The sequence below is a fragment of the Carya illinoinensis genome, chromosome 6 (genome assembly GCF_018687715.1).
Source record: "Carya illinoinensis cultivar Pawnee chromosome 6, C.illinoinensisPawnee_v1, whole genome shotgun sequence".
Classification (NCBI taxonomy): Eukaryota; Viridiplantae; Streptophyta; class Magnoliopsida; order Fagales; family Juglandaceae; genus Carya; species Carya illinoinensis.
In genome coordinates this window covers 31,005,891-31,013,851 of record NC_056757.1, presented here as the reverse complement: position 1 = coordinate 31,013,851, position 7,961 = coordinate 31,005,891, and positions in this window count along the sequence as shown.

Below are 7,961 nucleotides of genomic sequence, written 5' to 3'. Positions count from 1 at the left end.
GTCGAGCCGCCTATGAGTATTTTGGAGACGTTGTATCCTTTGATACAACGTACCTAACAAATAGGTACAGTATGCCTTTTGCTCCATTCGTTGGTGTTAACTATCATGGCCAGTCCATACTATTCGGAGCGGGATTGCTATCAGGCGAGGACACGCATAGTTTTGTTTGGTTGTTCCAAATGTGGTTGGATTGCATGAAGGGTAGGGCGCCCAAAGCTATCATAACCGACCAAGATCGAGCGATGAAGAATGCGATTGCTACTGTATTCCCTGAAACTCGTCATAGATATTATTTATGGCATATAATGCGCAAACTTTCAAAGAAGTTAGAATCGCACGCCAAATTCAACTATGGGTTGAAAATTGACATTCAGTCTGCATTATATGATTCACATACCACCACAAAATTTGAGGAGAGCTGGGGCCACCTACTTGCAAAATATGATTTGATCGGCAACAATTGGCTTCAGTCCTTATATGAGGAGAGGTCCTTTTGGGTTCCAGTCTTCCTCAAGAGTGTATTTTGGGCTGAAATGAGTACAACGCAAAGGTCCGAAAGTATGAATGCATTTTTTTACGGGTATGTCCATGCTGGGACGATATTGAAGGAATTTGTCGACCAATTCGATAATGCTCTTAGAAAGAAAGTGGAGGTCGAGACAACTATTGATTTCAATTGTAGCAACCAAACTATCCCCTGCGTCTCCCCGTTCAACATTGAGAAGCAGTTTCAAAAAGTCTATACCAATGCAAAGTTTAAGGAGGTCCAACGAGAGTTAATGGGCCCAATGTGTTGTAATTGTTGGTTGGTAAGCACACAAGGTTGCATTTTAACATTTGGTATGTTGAATGAAATATCGTTTGATGAGCAAACCAAAAGAGTTCATTACTCAGTTTACTATAACAAAGATGAGTGTGAGGTAAAATGCACTTGTGGATTGTTTGAGAAGAGGGGGATTATATGTAGGCATGCACTTAGAGTTTGTCAGTTGAAAAATATTAATGTGCTGCCAGATGTATATTTCCTAGATCGATGGAGAAAGGATATAAAAAGGCATTACACACTAATCAGAAGTAGTTATGATGACGTGCGGAGTAGGTCAGACACGCGTAATTACGAGCTGATGATCCAAAGATGTTCGAAATTCGCAGCCAAAATATCCTCAAACACTGAAAAAGTCCATGCATTTCTGCACTATGTTGACGAGTTTGATAAAACATGCATCGGTTCAAGTTGTGACTTGACATTCCAATCAACTCAGGCGAACCCAATGGTGGTCTTGGATAAGGGTAAAAAGATTTTAAACCCTAACGTCGTTCGAGAGAAAGGGAGACCTCCAAATAAGAGGAGGGTTCCACTCGTGGAGAAGATCGCAACGAAGAGAAAAAAAAGGTAATATTTGTCGAAACACCTTGGCTACTGTATATTTTGTAGTTCTAATTCTAATAATGAAGGAATTTTCCCTAGAACTTAGACTTGCAAAAAACTTTTGGTAGATGAAACTGAATTGGGTGAGAGCCCGGGATCTCAACCTTAACCAAGTTCATCTTCGATAAGGCTCAAGTAACGACAATAAATATTATTTAACCATATTTAGATCTTTAATATGTTTGAGAATTATTATATAATTCTGAACTTCGGGGTTTCAATCTCTTGCAGGTTGTAAAAATTGATTTTGTGAGGGAGGAGCTTAGAGATCTTGATTGCCCTTTGGGGTTTTTGTGTGGATTTGGGTGTTATTGTTGGGGTTTTAGCAATGATTTTGCAAGTTTCAAGCTCATATAATATGTTTATGCAAGAAAGGAAGCTTGATGGGTCCTGATTAGATTAATGACTTTTTCATTGTAAAGTATGCTTTCATCTATTTTGGAGACGTTGTAAGATTAGTCACGCGTATTCTTATCATGTTAACATTCTGGTTCTGGTATTATTTCAGGAACTAAGTGAAAAGGGTGGTATTCTATTTCTTGCTCAAGCCATCTTGAAGTTAACTATCACTAGGACTCATTTTGTAGAGTCCTCCAAAATTTCGGCTGCTGTGTCTAGGCTGAAAAGAAAATTCTCATGCATTTCTGAGTCATTTGACGAGAAAGATACTGTCCATGCATGGGTTTGAGGCTTCAGATTTTGGTTCCTGTTTTATGCTAAATTCCAAATAAAGAAACATATTTATTAAACTGTACATGAACTTCCTATTTTGTAGGAGCTTTCCCTGCTTGAAGCAGAAACACTCTTGTACCTGGGTGAAGTTTCTAGTCCACCAGGAAAGATTTACAGGGCAAAATATGTAGCTTCAGAGGTTAGTCAAAGTTGTATTCTGACAGTGAGATACTTTTCTCAAGTTTGTTATTTAAACTGCTTGCAATTGGAGTTTGGCTTACTTAGCAATTGCTAACCTGTGGATGAAGCTTTTTCACGGGTTTTTGGCTGGGAGATGTACTAATAACCTAAATGAATAACCACTAATAACCTGAATGAATAACCACAAAAAGGGTTATTCTTCCTTTTAATTATTTAAAAGAACAGGGAAAAGTTATGTACATGTACAGTGAATAATATACACACACCATACTTGCGTATACACATACATGCACATTTTGTATTTGTTTATAAAATGTACATTGGTAAAGTATACTCAACCAAGGTAGGAATTACCGATATACTCAACCAAGGTAGGAATTACCCACTGTTGCTGTAAAAACATTAGATGAAGATTTGTATAGCAAGAAAGGATAGTCAAACTAAATTCGAGAGAATTTGGTCGTTTTATTCTTATAATAATGTGGTTTGGTTATGGGTTAACACCTCACACCTGGAGCTATGTGAAAATCTTTACTCATTAAAAGGCATTCTTGTAACGTTCCTTGCATATAACGCAGAAAGTTTTACTAATTGAGGTATCTCTGTTTTTATGTTGTTGTCCAGCAGTCATAGGATACTTTTGTTGAATCAGTGGGTCTGTAAAAAATAAGTGCATGAAAATCTTATCATGCACTTATTGTACGCAGCTACGTAAAGTATAATAGATATTGAAAATAATACTTTTTTTTATTCAAACGGGCTTGAATAAATCTAGAAGTGTTGAAACATATTTTTGTGTGGATTTATTCATCTTGATGGTTACAGTGAACAATAGTAGATTGCAATGAAATTGTTGTATGTAAGGCAAAAGACTTTTATTTGCCAGAAAGTCATTACATGAATGCTTTCATCCCTTGGTAGGTCTCAAGATCAATTGGAGATGAATTGAATTGAAGATGAGTAATCATTTTGAGGAGGCTGCACTGAATTGAAGATGAATGCTTTCATATTTTGGTAGGTCTCAAGATCAGTTTGAGGAGGCTGCACTGAATTGAAGATGAATAATCATTTTGTAGCTTTTTTTAATGGTTCATATAATGTCCATTCATGTTATACAAGTTCATAGAGGTCCTTATGCAATATTTCATTTTAAGCCTGATTCAATGATTGTTGTACTGTCAAAAGAACCATTCATGTTATGTATTCAAATCTGAACTTCTATAGCAGGAAAATTGAGACACACTTGATGGCTGTTCTTGTACATTCCAATGTCTTGAATGACTTACCGATATAAAGTTGCCTTCTTATCTACAACTATTAAATTCCATTCTACCATATCCACAAATAGAATGTGGGAGAGGATAAACTAAGCAATTAAAGGTGAAACTGGAAAGTGCGTATAGGATGTTATAAATCGACCAAAACAGTTTTGCCATTGAACTTGATAAATGTAGTGGCACAATAATCAATCAAATTCCAATTAAAAAATGCAACTAATAAAATCTGTTATATACTTGGGATAAATCCACCTTCTCCAAAAACATAAATCAACCATCCCCTTACCAGATGAGGATCAGAAAATTCCAAAAACAAACATTGAAATGCATAAATAACACTTTGCTAAAGTCTACAATGTCAATTTAATTGCACAAAAGTGCTTCTTTACACAGTGAGGTTAACAAAAAATAATTTACATACATGGTCTTCTTCCAAACCATGTGCACTTCAAAAGAACCATGCAAAAACCCAAAAGAGTTCATACACCAAACATTACATAGAATTTATCCGAACCATATAAACACTATTACAAATGTCAAAAGCCAATACAAACAAAGAAGTTTTCGCTTTTGCTTTTTCAGATTCTTTGCTATCTCTCTGACTTTATCTTCCCTTTTCCGAACGGCATACTCGCGCTATAATACATCGTTCCACATAATATTTGGTGTCTTATTCTCACGGACACGGAAATTTGCCTCTAGCAAATGAAGTATATCGGCCCATACAAAAAATTCACACCTTGCTTCTCCCTACACACGGTATTAATTTCCAATTAATATGATAAAATACACCTTGGGCAGCAAAGCATTAGGCAAAACAAAACAAAGCAAGGAACAAATTGCTTTTACCGTTTTATAGTTTTGGCAAGTGAAAAATCTCCTTTCAAGATTTTTCGACGTGTGAGATGTCTTTAGTGGTGTTTTCAAACCACACCAACAAGTTGGAGATTCGATGACAAAATCATTAAGTGAAGAAGATGAATGAGATACTGACATGACTGATTCTGTCAAGCAAAGAAAATGTGTGCTTGTGAGAAGTTGAACTCAGGGTTTTGTAGCAAGACCTAAAATTTTTGAAATAGGAATTCCAATACCCATATTACCAATAAACTCTACTGCTTTTATTGTGAGGTTCTCTTCAGAATGTGCAGACAGTGGGAACTTACATTCCAGTGTGTTTAGGATCATCAAGACATCATTACGTTAGATGGGGGAAACTTGCAGGAAGGTTTAAAACTCCAGCCAATTGATTAAAAGGATAACAAAATAAAATTCCAGAATTTTATTCCAGCTGTATCATAAATACAAGCTATAGTGAAGGTTAATCAACATAAAGTATATAAGATCCGGAGATCAGGATGAAAACTTTTTGCTCCTTTGTAGACTTCACTAAAATTTTGGTGTACTTCATGTTATATATTGCCTTCAGCGTCAAAATACACACTTAAACATAAAAAGAAGACTAGTTCTGAAGGCTCAAACAGAGACTTCAAAGCTAGTTTTGTAAAAGGGGCAGGAATCAAGTAATTATTTTTTGCAAAATGTTAGGTTTCGGGGGTCAACTTCAGGTAGTTAACTGACGAAGTTAAACCGAGTCTCATATAGTTAAAAAAGGGACTGATGTAGATAGACATAATAGCTTATTTACTAGTGTTGACATGGGAGACTCAAAAACTTCAAATATTTCTCAAAACCCTCCACTGGACTTGCACTTGACAAAAGTGTCACAAAAAACAAAATGTAATAGCTTATTTTAAACTTTTATCTTACCAAAATCAAAAACTAATTCTTATTATCACATATTTTTATTAATGGGTTAAAAGTATGTGCAGACTAAAAAAAAATGCATCTAATTTTACCAAGAATTGTGTTACTTAACTCAGAAACATGCAAACCAAAACTAGCCAGACCCAACAGTTGCTAGAATTGCAATCAAGAATCAAAATTCAAGTCCATAATATTTATGGTTAAAGGGCTAGCATACTGCCAAACGACAAGCGGCAAGTGTAGGGAAATGTTTAGATTTTGAGTTCAACTCTTGGGTTAAGCTGGAACAAAGTATTGCAATTCATTTCACATATTAGCCAAATATGCATTTGTTTTACTTTTAAAATCAAATCAATTACAACAAAAAAGTAATCAATGGGATTGACCTAATTTGTTTTCCTGTCTTTGTCCACGTGCATGAGCAAACTAATAACCTTCAAAATATTATAACATAGAACTATCATAACAGTTAGAAATTAGACAAAATAAATGAAACATGATGATATATGAGAATTACACATATCAAGTGCCATATGTGCTTGTATTTTATTAATGAAGTAATATTCCTATCAAGAATTACATATGAATGTAAGAAACTTCACATGTCAAGCCTAACCTAAGAATTTCAGTATGTGATTAAGGAGCTTTTTTTATTTTTTTATAAGTAAAATCGTATGTCATGAAGGAGCTTCAACTTATAACCTGGATAGTGAGTAATAAATTCTTCCTCTTTATTCTATTTGAAGCATTTGCAGTTCCTGAAAAGAAAATGACAGAACAACCTCTGTTATCATTGACATGCTAGATAAATAATTTAACATTAGTTGTCACAGAGAGAAAAAAGATAAATGTATGCCATGAGAGGCAACATCGGCAACATCTACAGCCTCGCACCATTAGTTTCTAGCAAATACAGGGAGTAAAAATAATTAAGTAAATAGAGATCAAAAATAATTTTTCCCCAAGCCCTAAATTCACAGATTATTTACCTTCCCACAGATTTTAGGTATTCGCGTTGGTGGAGTGAGGGTGGCTTCGCAGCAGTGGACTTAGGGCTTCGCGTTGGTGGACTTAGGGACCCACGGCTTAGGGACTGATCTCCTCGGGAGGGCTTGGGTTCGAGGGTTGAGATCGAACAAGACGAGCCGCCAATGGGAGTTTCGGGAGGGCCAGTTTGATTGAGACGTCCGGCGATACAAGGGGGAGAGTGGGCTCAGAGTTTTATGGTGGGAGGACACTGACGACAGAACGAGGGAAGGAGATCCAAGAAGCCGAATGGAAAGGATGAGGAGAGAGGAGCTTGTGCTTTCAGGATGAGGAGAGACGATCGAAGAAGACAGATGAGGAGATTCGGCCACCGGAGTTTGTGGGAGAGGATGGCCGAGACGAGGGGGAGAGTGGGCTGAGAGTGCTGGTGGGGGATACTTTCGACGGAACGATGGAGAGAGGAGAACGTGCTTTCAAGTTTGGGAAAACTCAAATGTTTCCCAATGAGGGAGGGAACGACAAGTTAGGGACATTTTTATCATTACACAGGCGCCACGTAGGGTGTGCGTCCGGCTACCCCCAAATAGGGGCTGACGCGAAAATTAATTCAAGTTTTTAATATCATTTCGGTGATCATTTCAGTTAAGGTATTAGAATAAAATATTTTAGTATCTATATATTTTAGTGTATCATTTTAAAATTAATTATATTATATATATGTATATATAAACTAATAATTAATAAAATAAATATATATATATATATATATGTAAGTATATATCATGTATATGTGTATATATATATAGAAAAATTGAATATTTATAAAATGAATATATGTTGAAAAAAAATCAGAAATTTGAGTTAAAATACAAAAATAAAGAAACAAAATAAAAGAATGGATAAATTATTAAAAATAATTATATTTAAAAAAATAGAAAATGAGGGGACATATTTAAAGTTATAAAAAAATTAAAATTATATAAATATATTTATATTTTAGAATTAATTAAATACGGTTTGGATTTAAAATTTATAAAAATGTCATCTAAGTATAAGAAAATTATAAAAATAGTTTGAAACGGAATAGGATTCAAAACGCTCAATTCGAACCAAAATGGCCGAAATTTGATCGGAATGGCCGAAAATGGACTGAAATGACCGAAATTTGAAGCGAAACTGAGTGGAGTGATAGAGTGTACCGGACACTACATTGAAATGGCAAATTCCAGCAATTCTGTCCGGAACGGAACGGAATTCAAAACATGGATGAAACCGTAAGCAAATGCATATTTCGCACTTAAATTGATAAGATTTTTTTTTTACCTTTTTTGTTTACACATTAATTAATGAGGAATAGTACACATCATTCCACACCACACATTTTATATATTTTAATATTATTTTTTATTTTATTTTATTCTTGTTAAACTAATTGAGTTGTTCTATTTATCATCCATATACTACATATTTGTTATAGAAAAAATGAAAAAAAAATTAAAATAGATATTGTATGTGAAGTGTGGGATGTTAAGTAAAATTATTGCTAATTAATTATATCCAAAGTGAAACGCATTTGGCCAAAAATCCAACTCTACTATTTCCCACCGTATGACCTATACATCAAAAGA